Source organism: Hylaeus anthracinus, unplaced genomic scaffold (genome assembly GCF_026225885.1).
Source record: "Hylaeus anthracinus isolate JK02 unplaced genomic scaffold, UHH_iyHylAnth1.0_haploid 11989, whole genome shotgun sequence".
Lineage (NCBI taxonomy): Eukaryota > Metazoa > Arthropoda > Insecta > Hymenoptera > Colletidae > Hylaeus > Hylaeus anthracinus.
This window is the reverse complement of record NW_026534337.1, coordinates 12,134,074-12,156,758: the sequence shown is the minus strand read 5'-3', so window position 1 is coordinate 12,156,758 and position 22,685 is coordinate 12,134,074. Positions and strand designations below refer to the sequence as shown.

The 22,685-nt window shown below is 41.9% G+C and overlaps 2 protein-coding genes across 9 annotated transcripts in view; both read left to right on the top strand.

Moving 5' to 3' along the window:
• Positions 1-22,685, top strand: part of LOC128888228 (endocuticle structural glycoprotein SgAbd-2-like) — a 469,661-nt gene that overhangs the window by 307,406 nt on the left and 139,570 nt on the right. The window lies entirely within an intron of this gene.
• The window catches only part of LOC128888209 (leucine-rich repeat-containing protein 4C-like), a 261,312-nt gene that overhangs the window by 131,999 nt on the left and 106,628 nt on the right, over positions 1-22,685 (top strand). Inside the window, exon 1 of one of the 8 annotated variants that reach the window (XM_054144903.1) lies at positions 16,386-17,086. The exons of the other annotated variants lie outside the window; for them this stretch is intronic. The gene's annotated coding sequence lies outside the window, so the exon portion shown is untranslated. Of the gene's footprint in view, positions 1-16,385; positions 17,087-22,685 lie in introns of those variants that run through there. 8 annotated transcript variants of the gene reach the window in all.

The window sequence follows — 22,685 nt, the reverse complement described above, 5'->3', positions numbered from 1 at the left end:
CTGGCATTCGTGTCGTTAATTTAAAATCAGTAAATTCTTTGGTATTACCAACTGTTTGATAAAAAAAAAGAGTCCTGCCAGCAAGTAATACTAAGGAATTGTTTTACGAATATTCGCCACAGTCCAGTTTGTCAATAATTGGAGAGCACGCATACGTTTACCTAATATCGTACTCGTATCGGCGTTCATTAGAGACAGAACAGACGCGGTTACCGCTGATTGTCGCGTATTTGTTTCATTGTCTTTTATGTTCGCGACGATTCACGGATCGGACGTTAACAACAATCGGTCGTTCAGCGCCGCTGCGATCGCTGGCGCTGTTCACGGTCTCATTCGTCTCTACTGAAAGAAACGAAAGAAAATATCGCTATCACGCTGCAAATGGATACGCACCCTCCTTTCCAGCTGCTTTTTGCTTCGTTGCTCGTCAGTGTGCTACTTTTCGGGCTTCCACTCATCAACATTCGTCTTTTCTAGACTTCCTGCGTCGCTTACAAGTCCACTTCACGTTTCCCTCTTCAAGAACCGCTCAAATTGTCCTTTCGCATTTATTTCGCGTTTACTCCCCAGACTTCTCCCGCGCATTATTTTAATCTACAATCATCCCCCTCAGGCTTCCTCGTCCCTTCTATTTGTATATCGTTCTCAGACTCCGCGTTATCATTCGTCCCCTCCTGATTCCCCTGCTACTTCGAGCTTTCTTCCCGCTCGTTTCCTCCTTCTGTGTTATTTTTTTTTACGCCATATTAAGCTTCGTGCATCGCCCATCCCCCGATCTTTCGCGTCTATTCGCTCGTACCTCGAAACTTCCTCTGACAGATCGTTTTTGTCATCATTGCGAAAGTAACGGATCTATATTCGTCGAAACCCGCAGCTAACTGCTTTGAGATATCGTTTCCTGCCCTGAAACGCCCAACAAAAGACCAGTACTGCTACCATTAAAATAGATTCGAACTGTTATTATTTCCTATAACTTTTAAATATGAAATTATCAATCGCATAATTTCTCAAAAAAAAAACACAGACTTTGTCTACTACTACTCTCGAATACTAAGTAGATACAAAAAATTAAAGAATAAAAATCCCTCGGGAGCCCGAGGCTGAAACTTTATTAGCTGCGCGGCGAATTCGCCCCTGAGCGTTGCAGAAGGGGGTCGCCAGAAAGAGAGAGGGGGTTCTGCGAGGGAGAGCCCATGGGGGTGGTTTTAGGGAGAGTCTCTTTCATCCTTTTGCCCAGCCATTCGTATCTATCGTGGTATAAACAGAAACGTACGACCAACCCTCTATTTTGCGAATGTAGCACCAGCGAGAGCCGTCGAGTGTCGCGCATTAACGTCGAATGCATCACGCTCGAAGCAGGACGGAGATCGCTAAACGAGGGTTGGAGCGTGGAAGGGAGATGCAGCCTGACGCGAGAGAACGCCACGGGGAGGACAGATGCATCGGTAATGCATGCTGGTCCGCGATTGCATTTATGCGCGGTTGACAACGCAGGGATGCGTAGAGTGTTGCCGAGAGGCCAGAAAACGCGGCTGGATCATTTTTGTCTCTCGATCTGCCGTGTTTTCTGAGCGAAAAACTTGTACCAGACGAAAGGATAGCTCCAGGATAGCTCCTGACATTTTTCATTTTTGATACTTCCGAGCTGCTTCAAAACGAGACATAGTTTCAGAACCAAATCAGATTTTAGCTACACAAAGATCGCAGTTGTAATAAAAATGCGATGAATATGTACCTACACATACCTCGTAAGCTCACCCTTACTTTTATTATTGGACTAAAGCTAATTTCCTCTTGCATTATACCGATTATCACAAATCGCTTAGCGTTTTGAGCGATACTAATAACTTCTATGCGTCACACTTAGAATAGATTCCCGCCTTGGCGCGAATATACCAGACACAACCTTAATATTCCCAAGCGTCACACAATGAGACTTGCCTCGTAATCGTCGGATAATTATGTATCCTTAGACGCTCGACAATGTACATCTCGCTACCATCAATAACATCTGTGACCTGGAAGTGACCTGCGATGATCGTTTGTCTTACTCCCAGCAATGTCATTAATCCTATAAATATGCATAATCCCGTTAACGCTATGTCGAGGACTGTATCTCAACCATGACGATAAGAAAAAGTAGAATTCAAGAATGAGGAACCTGTTGGAATTAAAAGGCCACGGGTTCATCCTGAATCAGGATCGATAAATTAAACAAAATTTACAGAGACGATAGAGGGAACAAATAAATTAATCACTAAAATTGATTTTCCATCATTTTAAAATTAATCGTTCCACTCCTTTCCTAAAAAGCTCTGTGCATAGATCAAGCGATCAGTCGTCGATTTTGTTCCCCTCCATGGAAAGAGCGCACACGATATTTTGCAGCTCGCGCGCAATAGTCGTATCGATAAAATCGAAACGCGTCGGCTAAGTGAGTTTTATCGAAGGACGAGGATTAATGACTTTCAGTGATGATGGAACCGAGGCGTGATTTTCAGGTAAACGGATTACGACGATCGATTGGACTATTGAAAGCCATATGTAACCGTGGAGCCGCATTAGAACGCGTGTGATTCGATTAATAATGCACGCACGCGGAGATTTATTGTAGATGAAAGTTTCGGATTAGGACGGGTTCGGGGAGGTGGGGAGCGTTAATTGAAAACAGACATAATCGAATAGCGTGAAATAATACGTTAAATGGAACGCGTGCGTCCGATGGGTTGGGTAAACGTTCGATTTTTGCTCATGGCTAATTCGGTTAGTTGTTCGAGCACGTTAAAAGGTTCATGATCGAGAATCGACCGCTACCTGGGCTACCTTTGGCTGCCAGGATGTTTACCTTCAACGGGGAGGAACGTTAATGGAGCTGTTACTGGTACGGATTCTACCGCGCGGTGTTTCATAAAATTACGTCGGGCTTACACAAAGAAACGAAAGTCATTTCCATTTGTCTTGGCAGAGAACGACCTATAAAGAGCTGCGGTTAGTGGCTGAAATCCCAAGAGGCTCGGTCGCGTTACTACCCTGCTGTTTTCGACGAACAAAACGCCCCGGGACAACCTTTCGCCATGCTCGAATGTCTTTTCGTCGTTAGCGTGATATTATAATGGAATTCAACGCGTAAACTGGGTCCAAGTTTTGTAACTGTAGGTTCGGGTTAATGATTTTGCAGAGTAAGGAGGCGTGAAAGAAAGTTTGTCCGATAGAAAAAACGTGGTTAGCCTGAACATTTACTGTAAAATTATACATATATATATTTGTCCTCTCATTATGGAACAAAGTTAAATGTGGTCATACTACTTTCGTACTAAACAGTTCACTTTTTTGTTACAACTACCTTTGTTGTTCGCTCTGTTGAAATATCATTGAGATATTTTTGTTACGAATATTTATTCACAATCGCAGTGGCTACCCTCATGCTATAGCACTTGAATTAATTGGCAAACTTAAAGTACACGTGCGTGCCAGTATATAAATATCTGTATCACTCATCCTACTTAATAAATACCCTCCGTATTTTAGATTCGCGTATAATCCTGTTTTGCATATCGCTTACAATAGCCTTAATATCGAAATATGGTTTCTTTCTCTCGGTGGAAAATAAATCATTTAAGTATTGCTCCGATGCAAGGAAACCTCGCGAAGCGAGCGAGCAATGCGTTCATTCTTCAGAAATATCAGTTTTACAGTATAAATGGTTATTCTATGCGTACGTGTGCGTTACGCAATATCGATCAATAATTCCGAATGGTTTTATACACGCGTCGAGGCTTCCACTCGTAAACATATAAACGCGATACATGCACGGGACGTATTTTTTTTTCCATAGAAATCTCGTCTTCTCCACCGTTAACGCATAATGCACATGCAGAGAAAACGTGTTCGAATTGATTGACTACCATTCAATGTAGCAATTGTACAAAAATGCGCGAAGAATAGCTTAAAAATAGCAATCTTATACTAGGTAACAATTACATCCCCCATTCCTATTGATTTTGTTTGTTATCCATTATTCTCCCTCTGACCTGTGAGATACAAAGATTCATCAGCAGCCGAGTAAGCCCCAAACGTGTTCGACCGATCGTCGTATTCCTTAAATAGAGTCTCATTTCGCCGAAATGGCGTAATAGATTCGCTGACACGGCTTTTTCATTTATCTCTCACATTCGTTGCTTCCGGGCCTCTACACGTCGATCACAGTGCGCGCGTTATCGGCAATTTAAATAAAATACGCGCACGGGAACGGTCGGTCCTCGAATTCCGATTATTCGAATCGTCCAGCGCGCATCGACGAATACATATCGCCATGGCGGACGGGGGCGAAGAGAAAAAAACGAAACGGGAACGCCCGAATAATTATTCGCGAGAAGTATTTGCTCATTAAGTAAGAAGGTATTCCTTCATTTCGCATCTGATATCGATTCCCCGTTTCCCGTCATTATACATTCCGATGCGCTAACGAGAAACGTATTCACGGGGATAGCAAAGAAATGCTGACTCCTTCGTCTAAATTACTTACAACGACGGAGAACCGTTCCCTCTGGCCGTCGAAAAATATTTTCGACGCACGCTGCTCCGACTAATTCCGACTTTGCGTAACCTCCTCGTCTGCGAATTTGAAAAGGAAAGCATTTATAAATTTCCTCGAAGTTCCATCGATGGGAATACTTCAGAAAAATCTGAGGTTGGTTTCCGAGTGTGTTCTTCCCCTTGATTTATCGAACGAAAGGAAATTTCGGATAGGAAACAACCTGAATACTTGGATTTTATGTTGTTAGTTCGTAACATAATAAAATGAAAAATGTAATTTAAATGGTGCAACAGATTCCTACAACATACAAGCTATACAGTTATTTTCAGATGGTACTAATAACTCAGGCAGAAAGTTGTTCTGTTTTCGCGCTAAACGCGCTCTTCAGCGACGATACTTGACATTATAAATCACTCTACACTTCTCTGTCGCGTTTAAAGGCAAAACACGTGCAGTAGTTAATGCAGAAAAATAATGTTTCCCGTTACAAACAATCCCAAACATAGAAACGTAATAGACATCTACAGCCAGATTCGTTAAACCGCATTTTAATAAATCGCGTGCGCGGTCCCAGCGGTTTCGATATCAATTTCCTTGATAACGAAGCACCGCACGAAAAAAGTTCATTCCACGTTTTCAGCGTTGTTTCACACGCGGGAGCATTTTCATTTCATTGTATTTACTACTCGTTGCGGAACACTGTTAAATACACCTCGTTTATCTGTCTATTGATTGACTTAGCGTGTTAATAAATTTAATAAAGTCTGTATATAAAAAATATCTATTTACAGTAATAACACTGTAGGTGTTCAGATATTTATGCACAAACGTGTAGATTTAACTCAATTGATGGTATCATAAAAATTACCGTCATTTGAGAGCCCAATAATAATTTAAACTTTCAGAATGAAAAAAATGTACAAAAAATATTAAAATGAGACAGTATATTTATACACAAAAATTGATTTATAAATGAAGATTGCTTTAGTTTGTAAGTATCGGATGCGTATTGCATGTAAAACAAACCAAAGATCCATTTAAAATTCGTTCGTCGAGAGAATATAACATTTTCCTCGACGAAATCGTTGTAATTATTTTTCAAACGCATTAGGACACCAGAAACATCCCTATCGCATCCTCCACCCTTGTATCGTCGTTCACGGAGATCTCGAACAACGAAACGCGCCCGATTCTCCGTCCGTGGCGTGATATATCCACATTTAATATGGGAACTCGTGCACGTGGGACGCGTTTGTTCTGATTTCAATGATACCGAACGACACCGGGGGTCGGATTTTGATTAATGGTTCTTCGTTTACGCGGACTCATACGTTTTCAGACGTACATCGGTTAGCTCGATTCTGTTCCGCTATCTCTCTTCTGCCCCCTTTACGCTTTCCTGTTCGACGTCCAACGGTTGGCCCGTTTTTCCGTTCCACGATGGCAGATTACGTTACCGGTAGCAATGTCAAGCATGAAACATTACACTCAGGTAGCCTTCCCCTCCACGCTCTAAACTCTCGTCGCGGGGGTGGAAGCGCAACCGCGTGTTTCCTGGCGCGGCTGCCGCAGAGAGGGCACGTAAATATCCCCTTTTGGCTCTTTACGCTGTTCTCGCGAAATTAGGATAGCGGAATCTGGCTCGACCGCGGCGTTTCATTGAATTCGATCGACGACGTTGCCAGCCGACCCGGGGTCCAAGAATTAATTTCCGGCGCTTTGTTCTCGCGGTCGAGCGATTTTTCAAAGCCTTCCATACATAACGCTCACGGTAAGAAAATGGTCGAGAACCGTTTCTTTGTACGCTTCTGCGTATACTAGAGCAGTGTTGTCTTCAGAGGCTTCGCTTTCCTCGTGGTCTCGGCAACTCTTTGGTACGATCTACGCTTTGAGGGTTTTCCTTTCCTTTTTCTTTTTACTTTTTCCTTTTTTTATTTCAATTCAACAAAGAAATCTCTTCCCTCGTTGAAATTGAAAAGCACTTCAATCAGGAAGAATCAAATAAGACGAGATTAAAGATAATAGGAAACGTTTCATGCAAATTGTTGCATTTGGCTCGTGATATCTTAGAGTAGTGACGATTCTCTAGAAATTAATTCTTGAGGGATTAGGTATGCATTTTGAGGATTGAACTTGCAGAACGTGAGCGCGCATTGTTTGTAGAGTGCAACAATATTTTTCGTTTCACGAAGCTCGATTGAAACTCTTCTTATCTGAAGTAATGTCTTCTTATGTATAGATATTAATTTGTTCTCCGTTGATCTGCATTTATTCGAGATAATTCGGCACCGTTTGGTTCGCAGGATATCCGACGGAATAACCATCGTACTTAAACGCCACGCGATTATTTCACTTTTCATTCATTAATTAGCGCTTCATCTCACAATATTTATACAAGCGATTAAATGTGCCCCGAGAATAATTAGCTTCTATATGTTATGATCGAACGAGAGAAATATGAATCTTTTTTGTGAAAAATGAAAAATATATAAAGAAGAATCATGAATACTGAAAGTAGTGAAGATAAGGTGGTCTGCATTTCTCCAAATTTTCTGAAAATGAAAAACAATAAAAATACCAACTACACAGAAACCAAACCCAGCAGCAGCGAGACTAAGATAGTCGAGGAAGGGTGAAGTTAATCCTCTCCCACGCACAGCAGCCAAGTTCCCGATACATAAATGAATTCTTCTCGCGGAAAATTGGCTGATGACTGGCCGCGATACACGGTATCCCGGAACTGGAAAAGAAACGGGCGAGAACGCGGGTGCCAGAGTTTAACTAGCGCCACCGACTTGATAAAAACACCGCGCCCGGAAATTGTCGGATCGTGTGGGCGCGGGGGCCTCGTTTGCCAAAGCAAACGAATTCAATCAATCGTAGCCTGACCAATCCACTCGGCGGAACGACTTCCTCGTTCTCGGTTTCAAGCGGACCAGCCTCGTGGAACAATGTAAGAACCGTTCGACACCGAGGAAAACTCTTCTCCCCCGACGCCAGCCACGTAAATGCATTTACGGCCACGGGCTTTTATAGGGGCGATTATTTCGTTACGAATTCACCGACGACCGATCGTAAAGTCTGCTACACAATTATCTAATTACCGCGACAATTACGTCCCTGAAATTTCATTGGCCGCATTAAACGGCCAGGTAAGGCTGGGAGAGGGGCACACACAATCGTCGGCGGGTACACTTCGATCGACGCCGACAGGTAACTCGATTTTAGCCGGATAGAGAGGAGGGAGGGAGGAAAAGGCTTGGCGCTTGGGAAACGAAACGCGCGCAGCTTTCGGCGAAGAGTTGGCGGACGTGGGCGGAGAAGAGAAACTATTTTGCCACTCGTTGCAATTACGGAAAGTCGGAAGGGTTCGCGTTTGGAATCTCGCGGCGAGGCCGTACGTCTATGCGTGCGAGGGTAGGACCTCTATGCGGGGGTATATTAACCCTTTGGCGGTACAAATACTCCCAGACGTGGGCAAAGTTTGACATTGTAGTCTAAGTACACCTCTCAGGCATGCGAATGGGTAACTACTTTTAGCTCAATTTAGTGTAGGCTGATTGTATGGCGTTATATTATTTTATTTGTGTATACTCGCTACCAAAATCGCGCAAACGCGCGTCCACCAAGCGAGTAGCCTAATTTACGACTCGCGATCACACGCAGGATACAAGGACTCGTTATCCGCGGGGTATGACGCCGCGAATCGGAATTGTTAAGCCGACCCCGTAAACGGAGAACAGTTTACGAGTGGCGTGGCAGATCGCTTGATATCTGCCAGGATTACTTGGAGAGGGATCAAACCATGGAATCGCCCAAACGCACGGGCAAATTTAACAATTCGCGCACTCATTACTTTTTCTTTCTGATAACGAAAGTATCAAAGCCAAGGAACAAAATCAATAATTTGCTATCGCAATTGGATCGTTATCAACTCTGCTAAAATCAATCCTTGAAAGAAATATAGATATGAAAATCTTTCCACAATAAATTCATCGCTTTCTATATTCGAGGTCAATGATTTTGTATAAATGGGAACATATTCCAGTTCACGTGAAAACGAGTGGTGATTCTAGTCATCATTTCGTTGGTTTCGGATTTATTTGAAAAATACAAAATGTTAAAACGCACGATTTTTCTCGATTTTCGTGCAATGGCAAAAATGAATTTTTATCTCCGAAACCATCAACCATATCAAGTTCCTCTATTTTTATGTTTTCATCGAAGAAGTACAGGCTATTGGAGTACATTTTTATTTGGGTCGAATTGTTGTTATTGCAACGTGAAAATCATAAACGTATTTTTAAATCTGAAACGTTCCAGTGCAAAGTATGTATCTAATGAATAAGGAATGTACTAGTCCGTGAATAAACACTTTGTCCTCATCTTCGTGGCGCTCTGTCAAACGATGCCAAATTGCTCTGTTTTTGAAGTTACAATCGTTACTGCAAACGAAAGCAAAATAAACACTCGATTGTTAGAATAAAGGAAAATTTTGCAACAATCGTGTATAATCAATTCAATAACACTCGGCTGATTAGCAACCATTTATATTCCCAACTGCGCACAATTGAAACAAATCACTCTCATTTCTGAAACAGACAATAGCTTTTTACCACCGTTTCAGAGCTAACATGTCCGCTCCCTTGCGTGTTAAACGTTCGTTTAACGAATCGTCGATAACTGGTCAATCTTTAATTGAGCACACATTGTTCATGTAAACAGGTGTCTTGTTTGACGAATTTCAGTGCACGGCGAAAGAAAATTACACATCATCGCTGAGACCGGCTGAGAATACTCGGAATGAATAAACATGCTGTACATTAATATTGCACAAAGATAATTTTAAAATTTATCCACCTGTAGCTCATAAAAAAAGTACGCAAGAATAAAAGCGGTCAGACAGGTGCAAACAGGAAAAGGAAACTTTTTCCAGGAAAAAGTGTCTGCACCTGCCTGACGTAATTATTCTTGTATACTTATTAATGTTTTCATTGCGAACGGTATTAATGCACGACAAAATATCTCATTTCCAAGTAGATAATGAATGTTGCATGATTAAATTTTGTTAAATAATGAACGTATCACGAGTGTACGCAGAATATGCAAAATATTTAAAATATGTAAAAATATGCAAAATGTAATACGTTAGTACGTTATGAAGCCGTGTAGTTAGGGTACAAAATAGTTATTTTAGTTATTTTAACAAATTCGTATCGTTCTCTAGATTAAAATATAACGTGAAAACTTCATTTGTAGCAAGTATACATACTTCTTTAGAGAAATATTTATTCTTTAGTTACGAGTCATAGAAACCTCTATTATAGCAGAAATTTTCAGCTCCGAAGTTCTGCCTTCCTCTCAATATTTTCTTTAACACTAGCACCCAGGATACCACTGCCATCAATGGATGGATTAACTAGAACCTGTATAAACGTCCTCGTGGACAGTGGTCCGTTCCAGCACCAGTTCCAGCAGGTATAATGGAAAAATTAATGTTTCCCTCCGATGGAGCCTGGAAAAAAGCCTGATCATCCCCCTTGCAGCGCTACCCTAACCACTCGACGCACACACGCGGGACAACGTAGACATAATTGCTCGCGGATACGTCGAGGACAGACACAGAGAACAGGACAAGGGTGACGGAGGTCGCAGGATCGAGTGCCGTGTCCGTGGCACGGTACGTGCACGCTCACGCACCCCGGATACTGCGGCCGACACGACAAGTCTGAGGGGGTGCAACGGCACAGCATGGAATGTGTAAGGCGATAATAACGCGCTTTAACGCTCGATCAATCGGATTACCCGACATATACGCCATGGGCGACTATTATTACGGACGCGCTCGTACCTCGAAATGCTGTCACGCTTCGTTTTATGGAAAGGTATTTTCCATGGTAATGGCCGTGCACGTGAACGCTACGCGCACACACGCGCCGTTTCGTGTGCCCGCCATTTCGACCCCGTCAACTTTATTGTTCGTCGCGGAAAAGCGTATCGAGAGACCGCGATCCCATCGACCGGATGGGATAGATCAAAAGTGGATAGCTACGATCGATTGTATCCGTCGCTTGACTACCTTTGTCTCTCGAAACGTACAGGACGAAGTTAGGCCTGTCTTCTGAGCTGGCTGATAGACATATAAATTCGAGTGGAGAATGTAACATTCATGAATATAACATTCATCAATGTCCAAGCACAGTGACGTGTAAAGACGTCAAAAAATATATTTTTTGAACTCACCACCTTGAAATTCTTATTTTATTCTTGTTCGATATTACTGTTATTGCCATGCCCAACACAGTTATCGTTTACACGTCGTTTAAACGTTGACATAGTAACCTAAACCTCTTTGTGAAACACCTTTGGGTTACTGCAGCGATGCAATAACTTCACCGTGAAATAACGTTTACACGGCATCCAACGACGGTAGTTATAATATTGATGTTATAACTTCAACGTAAATCGGATCATGCGAACGTGGTAGACGAGAGTGACGGGATATGTTTTGATTCTGGAGGCTCGTAGGACTTCCGTGTCGCGAGAAGTGCCTTATCACTCGACGGTGTTCTGCAAATGTATAAAGTTCACATTAAATCATACGAAGCCATATAGATGAAATAAAAGTATTAATTACATGAACGTATATGTTCTATATATTCTCTAGAAATAATGAATCAACTACTCGAAACGATTGATTGTCCAAGACACGTGTTAATTCCACTTGTAAAACTTTTGACACGTAAATAGAACCAGAAAAGGTTGACCACGAAAGGAAAACAACCATTTCGGTGATTTTACAATGACGTTCATCGTCCTAATAATCTACACACTCGTGAACGTTTTTGTTCGAGCAATGCGGCGTACAATCATTTTCGCATTTCCTTGGAACTGTAGGAAAAACGTTTGTTGGGTTTTCTTGGTAGCGGTGGTAAACGGATGGAATTAAAAAAATCACTCAGAAAACGTGGCCGCAAAGTCACGCTTGTACGCCTACTAATTAGCCGAGGAGTGGGTTTTTTTCAAAATTTTTTTTTAATAAATTTGAAATTGCACGGCTTGGAAGCGGAGTGTTTCCGGTGCTGTGTTCGCATGAGCTTTGCTATTTTTTTTTCATCATCACTCCGACGAGTAGGTCTCAATTTCGAAATGTCACGGGTCCTTTGAGAAACGATCCGTGTGATAAAACGCGAAATTCAGGCCAAAACATTCTAGGAGGGAGGTTTGTCGTCCTGCGTGGTGTTTTCGGGTTGACTAGAATATTCCCAGTGGAATATTTAGTTTGATAATTTTACGAGTGTCACGGGAACTTCGTGGAAGTTGTATTGATAGACGGGGAGTTGTACGAGCACTTGCTTCGCCCCGTTAGAGCTTAAGTTACGAATAACAGTTTGACATCCGCTTTGGAACGAAATTATATTCATAAAATTAATCCCTTACGTTTTTCATGAACTGGACTGTAAAATACGATTACGAAAGCGGGTATCCGTACAAATCGTGTCTATGTTATGTACTTAAACAATATCAGAGTTAGAATTATCAATTTTAAGTTGATGTACATTAATTTCGTAATGAAAATTGACTGAATGTTGTAAGTAATACTTTCTAAAACCAGCATTCAGGAAATGTTATTAACTCTCATCGAAATACAAATTTCTCAATAGACGGTATATAATGTGTAACCCTTCAAATCTAAATCCTCACGCACTACGGCGGAACAGCGAAATTCGGTCGCAGAATTCGACCGATTACCTGAGCCGGAATTAAATTGCGTTCGATTCAATTTCGGACTCGATCCGGAATAATTTTCATGCTTCAATTAAATCTAGCGAAATACCGATCGTTCCTTCTCTTTGTTTAATGGAAGAGGGGAGCGGATTTGATTTTAGACTCGTCGTGCAGGTGGAATGAAAATAGTGAGCTAGCTATGTGTTTGATATATGCATCTACGGCTGTGGTCGCCATACCTCGACATTTTAGCAACCTCAAATACCTCTGTATACCAAGTTTATCTAAATCGAATCACTTTTCGTATTTTGAATTTCGAGATTTCGAGTTCAGATTTGGAATCAGTGACCACAAAGCAGTGATCATGCTTGGTAATTTATTACTCATGAAATAACCAAGAAACCTTTATCCTTGACGTTCCTCTATTGTTCTCTTTTCGTCTCTCGCAAGACAGCCAATGTTATACGAATTATTTAAATCGTTCAGAGGATTGCACGCTCCACGCACGTCGTCCGTGTACACATCAATTTTCGCGGGTCTATTTAAAATTAACGTGCGTGTCCTGAAAGCGTGTCACCGTTCGTTTTCGTCCCATACGAATCGCCGCGCGAACCGTTTCGTAACTGCTTGGGAACGAGAAATTTCTATTATATTGTTCGACGTTTATACAATTTATCGCCGCCGCGCGGAATGCTTGATGAACCGTGCGCTTTGACGTGCTCGCTAGAAACTTACTTCTACGAACAAAAGGATATTCATCCATCAACGTAACCAATCAACGTGTTCGCGGTTGCCGAATTTATGAAGGACAAAAAGAAATTGCCACAAGAATTCGGGTTCTGTATTGTTAGAATAATGTTCGAATTCCGGGCCTCCTTTCATGTACTTCCTATTGCGATGTGAACCCTCTATGCAGCATTCTGCCGTTTTGTATGTAACGTATATATAGTATTTTATATCCCTTTATCCTTTAAATATATGTTTGTTATAAGTGTAATGCAGTCTGCTTAACTCTACACAATTCCCTGGCAAAACTCTCAACATATATATATTCTTATATCCCACTAACATAAAAAATGGAATGGTCATTAACGAAATTAACTACTTACCACTAATAATAATCGTCGCGCCGAATCAATTTATTCCATCGTATTTGTCAGTATGCCCGTACACATCAAACAATCCCTGACATCATAAATTTGTTTCCAGATATGCTTCCGCGTTGTTCGCAAACCGGCAGCAGGCATTATTATTATTACATCTGACCGTGATAATCGATGTGACGCGAGTACGTGCCGCAAGCGCCGATAGAAAATACGAGCTCGCGATGCTATAGCGGCTCACGAGGCTAATACTGGATTAAGTATTCCCCTTTTGATTGAAATCGGTTGAATCTGCAGCGGCCGCATAAATTAGCTGCTCCCGGAATCGTGTACGCAAACGAAAATTATATACGATAGGGGATTATCGTAATATGAATTTAAACTCGTCCGATATTAACGGGTGGGGCCATCGAAAATTCAGTTCCGGTTAAATACGACTTAGCCATTGTGTTTATATAGTTGTTAATTATAGACGACAGATTAAACGGGTGAGAAAATCGCGTTGGGCGGCAGTCGGTGATCTGGATCAGTGATTGCTTTATATATGCTATATATATTTGCCCTGTATATTTTTCATGCAAATGCAAGAACTCCTTCTAATATGTTCGCCAGGTTGTTCGTGCTCCGTTCCACTTGCTCCTCGAAACAACCTGGTGGAAAGAAACGCGAGAAAATCAAGCGTTTCCAACCGCTTTATTCTCCAGGAAAAGTTTCAATATTTGGGTCACAGACTTTTCCCTCGAAACTCGAAATGCACCCGGGGTACATGTTGCCCGCATCGACAAGCACAGTCGCGAGAACTAAGTTATTTATCGATAAAATACGTAGAGGCGTGGGTAAGGTCGTGGTGCGAAAGGCAGGCGCAAACGCGACAGTGTACTCGCTTCTAATTAAAAGTGACATAGAGCTTCTCGGGGTTTGAAAACTAGTTTCAATGACGGGAGAAGGAAAATTCCGCGCGGCGACTGGGCGATCCGAGTTAAAATTCAATCCGACGCTGTTACCGTCTATATTCCGGCATGCATCTGTCGAACCAGGCGGTTCGACGATAACGAAATCCCGAAAGAATCGGAATGCACACCGCCTCATTGAAAATTCAACAAATTCGCACGGTATTTGATCCGTCCCCAGCCGTGTTCCGTTTAATCTATCGCTCCCAGACGTTCGGCATTCCTCCCGTTGCTGTGGAATTCTAATTGTTTCGTTAGATCGTCTTGAAACGGTGGCATTCGTTTGTCCAAATTGCTCCTGTCTACATTTTTGCCTTGATAAACAGTGGTACCTATAAATATAGACTCCGTTCTCATCTGAGAGTGAGATTTCTACGGTTACTGTAGACGAGTGTGTTTTTAATTGTAACACTATGTAGTTGTTCACCGATAACTTGCACTTTTCACCTCCCACCCTACACACACACAAATCACCGCTACAATAGTTATTACAAACAAAACGAATTTCCAAGTTTCCAAGACCTCGAACGCAGACAGATAAATAAACGTGTTTCGCGACCCCCATCATCGCCTCTTGCCCGGCATTTGTCATGCATCTTTGTTCTAATTCGAGCCCCCGCCGAGTGTCCCCGAGAGTGCTCTAATTTGGATGCTGGACGAGCAGAAATCTCGCGGAGCATTTAATTCAAATAGGTCGGTAATTGTTCGGTCAATACTCTTCACGGTACCGTAACACGGTCGTTCTTCCTTCCCTTTCAGCCTGACGGGGTTTTCATCAGCATCCTATGGACGGTACATTTCCGGCGTGCCAGCCTTGTCCCCCTTCCTCCCTCCGCGTTTATCGTGCACAAAACAACGAGCCGAGATTTCGCTCCCCCTCCCCATTCTTCTCCATCTAAAATCGGCTTCTAAACGTTACTCTACGCCGCTCGAATCTGCTCTGCGCCGCATTATTCATTGTTCTATCTTGACCGTCTAGGGGTCCTCCATTATCTCGTGAAACGGCGGATCCAGCGGACAACGGCTAGATCCGCTATAAGGACGAACGACGAGGGGCGCTGGCGAAACGAAAAATTGGTTTTCAGTTAAATTACGAGACGATATCGTGATTCATGCGCGACCACGACGGGGGGGAAGTGGCCCGGCAAGACGAGGAAAAGGTGTGGGTGCAGGTTCGAAATGTAAACGGATCTTATCTCGGTCGATGAAGCACGCCGTTCGATATTCCGATACTAGCACCATCGCCATCGCCGTTAGCTCCAAGGGTATCGAGCCTGGCATAATGGAATTCCTCGTTATATAAATTTCGGTGCACATTTTTCTGGCACCCATCGATCTCTCGGGTCTTCCATTTTCCACGGCTTTTCTCTTTTAAAGTCTACGTATGTACTGGCCCCGACCCCGATCTCTATCCACCCCCGCGCGGCACCCTCTCGTCCCCCGGTTTTATTCGATCTCCGCGAACGGTTGCTCGATTCCTCAAAGGTTTTTTTTTTTTCCTTGTAACCGTAGCCCGCTCGAAAAGCGAAATTCCATCGATAACTGGGAATCCTGGCCGTCGTCGTTTCTTTAAATGATTTCATCCCGCGCTGAACAAAATGCTCTGAGCCGATAAAAAGGGGATTCCCGTCGATTAACTTCCGCTTCGCTTTTGCTTCGACGTTCGCGAGCCGAGCGGAACGGTTAGCCGATCATCTCGAGAACGATACTTAGGCGAGACCTCGAGTACCCGGATATCCGCGGAGCCGAATATCTGAATGGTGACGTCCATGGTTATCTGCGATGTGGTTGTTCCGATACGATCGAACAAGATCCGTGGAATGACCGGCATTTCGCGTATTTAACCGATCCGCAGGCATTGATGTAAGCAAGATTCTTCTGGAAATTAGCTCTCTATAGGGGAGTAGATAATATTATCCCATTGTGTTTCTTTGAAAATCCGATTACGGTTTAGTGGACTTAAATTAGATAGTTTTGGGTCTCTATGATGCCTGGGATGACCATGGTGGACGTCTTTCGTCCATATATATATTTTTATTAAGGCGAAATTTTAGGGGATCTTCACATTTGTTTGGAAGCATCAAATCCATCGATTAATTTAGACGAACTTCTTCAATAGACATTTAAAATCTACATTAAAATCGTATAAACGTGTTTATAGTGTCACAGAGCGCGTTACCCGTAAATTAAATAAACAAACAGATCCTTGGCCGAGGAATTCGAGGAAGGGACGAGGCCCTCGAACAGACCCATACCTTTCGTTCGTTTCTTTGTTACGCGCGGATCCCCCCTCCACCAGTTTCCGTGATCCCTCGATCAGGCTCGATCCCTCGCAAGATGGCTCTGCTGTCTGACAATCCAGTCGCGTCGGTGTGCCTGCCTCCATGGACCGTTACTCGGACCGCGGTTCTCGAAGTCTGCGTTTGTTTACCTCTAATGAACTGTGTTCGTTTTGTTGGGTTTTTCCGTGACTTTCCTCGTCGACGGTCGACGTCGTTCGTTATTACGCGGGTATTTGTTTGCGTACGTCACAAAGTGATCCTTTCCGACGGATTAGCCGTTAATTCGGGTAGAAATCGGGAACGCGCAGAGAATGACAGCGGTTATTCGGTCCTCGTGCTTCGGAGAGTGAACAACGATACCAGTGAGTGTCTTCTGTTCCACGTTAGGTTGATTTTGGATGTGAGCGCGGATAATGTGCGCAGTGGTACACTTCGGTTCGAGTTTTATGCAGCTGCTGATTTTCATCGGTTCCCGAAGGACTTGCGGTAAGTGCTTGTCGTAAACAAGTGATGACAGGTTTGCTCTTATCTGACGTGGAAATATTATTAGTTAAACGTAATCAGAAGGTATCGATCTTGTGTGCGATATTTAATAATCGTAATAAACTAAGAGAAATACGCATGTAAACGTTTCTAATGGCCATCCTTATAATCGTGTATATAAACGCATGTTGGAGTATTATTAAAAATCCCGCGATGCTATACGAACCGTGTTTGCGCGAATACGTTTCAATGAACACCAGTTTTTACCAGTACATCGAGATTATTAGCTTGGGAATCACAAAATCCAATTTCCACGTGAAGAGACACTTGATTTTAAAATTTTTCTCTGCTAACTAGATAAAACTTCGTACCGCCATGCGTCATCGAGGAGACATTTCGATCGAAACTGGTGATCGCGACTGGGTACGATTTTCTGGCAATTCGATCTTTTTGATGTGATTATTAATTTCTCAAATCGATTGTAGAAAATATAATTCTTAACGTGACCCCCTTTTTGTGAACAATTGATTTTCTTTTCTTTTACTTCGTTCGAATTTCACGTCCATTTTGGAATTTATCGGTGGAAATGTTCGAGAAATGGAAAAAAATAAACGCACGTAAAGCAGTAATCAACAGGATCGTGGTTGGATCTCGCGTACAGTTATTCCAGTGCTATTTTTCTCTTCGTTCTTTGGCTGTTATTCTATCGCGTAGATCTGTGCACTCCGCAAACGGGGACAGATGTCGCTTTGTAACTTCACGTTCACATATCGGTGAATTTATTGACTTTATATTGAGAATCGACCGAACTCGTAGCACATTCTTCTATTATGTATCACTCCTTTCTATTGACCACAATGGCCTTTCATCTGAATTTCCTCCCGTTTCGTAAACTCTATTTCCTGTCAGCGTAATTTTCGTTTACTTTCAATTTTCCGCGCTTTGTTCTAGACCAGCGTTTCCCAAACTGCGCGCTCGTGGAATACTATATGCATAGTGGTTCCGTAGGATGTGTGTAAACGGTCTGAAAAAAGAACGAAAAATTAATTACTTCATTTGATGTATCACATTCAATCCACCTTGAAAAATTGATACACTGCTTTTCTATATTTTAATTAAATAAAATCTCTGTACAATTGGGATTTTTTTTTTAATTTAAAAATTCGTACTTCGAAGAGTCAAAGATACTACAAAAAGTTATGTGTGATTGACAAAAATTCACGAACCCTGCTATAGGCAACCTCGATGCGTCGAAGCCACGATAAGATAAAAGTTTTATCGATTGAAAGTAATAGGCAGATTTTACGCGCAAACGAGTTCGTGTCAGATTTAAATTTCTCACGGTAATTCGCAATTATTAAAATTATAATGCGGCCGTTGGAGATTTCACGGGGCACCGGGTTGCGCATTATTCGAAAATTTTAATTATTCCCGGTGAATGTGAATTCATTTTACGCCGTTAATAGATTAAAAATGCAACGAGTGAAATTGAGAATGCAGGACGCGTTCGCGTTGAGTTAATTATTTATCGCGTCCTTTTACCACGTAAGACGCAAGTTAATGCTACCACCTGGCAAGACAGGCGATCAAATATTAATATCGTTCTTAATAAAAAATCCGCGCTCAACCGGTCAGCGAGAACAAAATTAATGGAAAGTCTGTCTGTTTATACATACGCGAAATCAGATTGAAGATTAACACAAAGTAGATTCTAGCTCGAGAATTTTTTGAATGTTGACTTAAAATTCTTTTGTCGGTGAAGCTTGCATTATTTTCCTTTCCGCGAGAACTAGGCCAGCAGACGTTTTAGATTATAATGTTCTAAATGTGAAAACGCAATTGAACGTTACATAGGAAAGCGGAAAATACTGAATATGTTCCAGCAAACCGCGAATTTTGTATTGATTTTGCATTGCTTCCGAAATGAAATTGGGAGAACGGAGTAAAATATGATGAGGCGTACATTCATTTTTGAAAAAGTCGAATATACATATACCGGAGGATACAGAAGCAAAACGTGAATGTTAAACGTATCGTGATTGGAATACCGTACGTACGCCAACAAAACCGTGCATCAGTGCCTTTGTTTATGTTTATACGTCCAAGGTTTAATCGAAATATTTATAAATATTATTTTATTTGTAGCATAAAAAGTAATAGATGTATTATTAACGAATTGAAGCGTACGAAGAAAGAATATTTTTGTAAATTAATATCGAATATCACATTCACAGTAATACATTCTGAATTAATATTCGGTTTTACTTTCGTTATTACAATTTGAATTAATATTTAGTATCAGATTCAATGATACATTACGAGTTAATATTCAGTATTGAATTGAATAGTATCATACGTTGCGAATTAATATTCAGTATTACCTTCACTATTACAATTTGTATCAATGTTCACTGATAGTTAAATATTAAATCATCAATACGTTTCGGATATTTCGTTATTTCGGTATTTCGTTCACTGGTACATTTTGAGTGAAATTTCGGAGCACTTCGAGCGTTTCGGCGCATGTCCCGAGAATTGAAACGAGCCAGGATTTCCAGGGTATTGAATAGTATTTCGAGCGTTACTTGCTTGCACACTCCTCCCTTCTATCCAAATGACTTCTAAGGAAAGGTAAGGCCAAAAATTGCTGCCCACTGAGACGCTCTTTTGTAGAGAAAAAAGAATCGACCGGTCGAATTGTTGGTTTGCCGGACGGCTGCTCCACCAGGTGCGTTCCCCGGACCGTCGACGAATTCTTTTTCCCGAAACCTAATATCCGAAAGTGACCGTCGCTCATGGGTGGGTCCACCTGACGAAATGTGACCGTCCTCGACCGCGCGCCAGGACTCAAAATTCGAAAGTGAACGTTCGAAGCAGGACTTTCCAAACATTTTCGATTGCAGTTTTCTCCAAAAAAGAGAGAAACTCTGGTCAAGATTTTGAGACTGAAAATTACTTTAGATTTATCGTAATCAGTTGAAAATGAAGTTGATTTTATTAATTTTCGTTGAGTACAGTACGGTATTTAACCCATTCACTGTACCGCTAACTGAACGGACTTTTTGGCCAACCTGATATATCGATTACAAAACATGATCATTTTTAAGCCTGTTATTTATTTCATTCGATTGTTATCGACTGTTCTCTCTGCGTTCTCTCTGTTGTCGGGTTTACAATGAAACCTAAATGTTCACGCGTTGGATACAGTTGGTTACAGTTCACGCGAAACCAATTTCCCAACTCTCGATACTTTTCCAATCATCGTTAAGTGTTTGATACACACTATTACCGTTGATGGAATTCAGTCTTTCCGCTACTTTCTTTGCGGTTGAACGCGGTTCTACTTCGATTAGAGACTTTAGAGCTTCATCATCCAATTCTAGTGGTCGACCTGGCCATGGCTAGTCGGGGAAACCTTTTAACAGTTTCTTAACTACGGAACGTACTTATCATGTATTTTATAAATACTTTCAATCGCATATTTAGACGTAGTGCCTTTTTTTAATTCATGCAGGATGAAACGTGTACAATTTTTTTTCTCAAAATTTAAGCATGAACTTTTACACGCTTCATCAAGTTTCGTCAAGTTCCATCAAGTTTCACTCAAATTTCCTTCCCGCACCAAAAGATATATTTTTCAGGAGGCTACGTATCCTCTACCAACAATGTTCCTGCAAGTACAGCCAAGGCCCACCCTAACGCACACGTAGGGACAATTTAAGTCTCGGACGTGAGGTCCCAGTTAATGTTTCCAAACGCTTCGACGGAAGTTTGCCCTCCGCGAACTTCCAAACTTTATTTCGAGCCGTAAAATCTGATGGTTAAAGTTGACTCTGACCATCCAACGGTCCGGGCGTAACCGGGTCGCTCACCCGCCTCGTAATAATTTTAAATATCGATAAGTATATCCGCTCGAGTTTCGCGCGTAATATTCAAGGGTAGAATACGACGAAAGGCGGGAAAATAACGCGGAACTTGACGCGGGACCAAGAATCGAGGCGTGTTCCGGTTTTTCCGACGCTTGGCGACCGTATTTTTCACTTTCCATACTGCCGATTAAATTTCTTTTTTTTTTTTTGCGTCGTCGAGGTTCGCCTTCTCGCGACGAGAGTCCTTAACGTTACTCTCCATTCTTTCTCCCTTTTTTCTTTTTTTTTCTTTCTTTCTTTTTTTTTTTTTTTTTTTTACTTTCGCTGAGCTTTTTACCCGAAGCGACCAATCGTTTCTGCGACGCCAGATTTCCCCGATAGCTCGATAAATTTTCTTGGAAAAGGTTTGCTATTTTATGGTCGGTTCCTCCAAACGCCTCCGCTTCCAGCGAAAAAGCACGCTTCAGAATGAGCGGACGCGCGGATAGATAGACAGAGAAAGGGAGGTAAGAAAAAAAAAAGAAAGGATTCACGTCGATTAATCTTCGTTTCTTTTGCCTGTTGTAGGCGAGCTTTTCCTTTCGGATCTCTCGGGGCATATTGTGTACCCCCTCCGAGCATCCCCTTCCCTCTGGTCGCATCATTTTCCCCTCTTCGACGGGTCGGTCTCCTCGCTGTCTCCTGTATTATGCATTATGAGTTATTAATTATTTATAAGTGTGCTGCCTACTTGAAACTTCTTCTCCATTCCCGTGCGTCTTACGACGTAATATGATTTATCTGTCTACCTGATCTTCTCCTTTACCTTGGGAAACTTTTATATCGCCGACCGTCGGCAATTCGCGGAATGGTACCTCCACGACCTACGTAATAATGGAAATCGGTCCTGGGGCTGTGTCTTGTACGTATTTGCATTTATATTATGGTGTAATATCCGTTTAAAGATATTTTGTGGCAAGAGGCTGCGCAAAAAGTGTGCCATTGATGAAACTGCACGAAATTGACTCTCACGCTACTCTCTCATGCTACTCTCAAGCGAGCCTTTTCTTCAAGTCTTAGTTACGTTCTTTCTTTGTTATTTTTACTATCTTCACGTTTCGTTAACATTTTATTTCTCGTAATTAACCATCAAATTTCATTGTTTTCCCTGATGTTTGCTGGTCGAGTGTAACACTCGATTAATAATCTCTTCATTATTGGGTAATGTTAAAACGAGACATTTTAATAGTTGATTATTGTTGTAGTTGGAGATTGTCGAATTTATCCAGGGAAAGTTTGTATCAAAAGTCCCCCGTAATCTTTCAGCGAGTGATTTTCGAAGCTCGATAGAACAGAGGTTCTCCGGGATTAATTTTCGCTTCTCTGTCGTCTCCTATTCGCGTTAAATTCGCCCCTATTTTCTCGTTCGTCGTCGCGCGGCGTTCCTTGACACATAATTGCACTGGATTATCCCTTTGTGTGTCAGAAATTGTTACATTGATGTCAATGTTTTAAACTCGTCGCGCGAGGATTGGTGCCGTGTTCGTTATCGTAGTTATCAAAGACTCGTTTGTTCCTAAATTATCCACGTATTGGACGTTTTATTTTTGGAGACACGGGTACAGGAAGCTTGACCGCAAATAAACATCCATATTTGGCTTAACCTTTCAAAGAATTGGTTAGAAATTAATCTATTAAGATATTTACTCGAAAGCCAAGGATAAATATAGTAATCGAATAATGCCACCAATTCG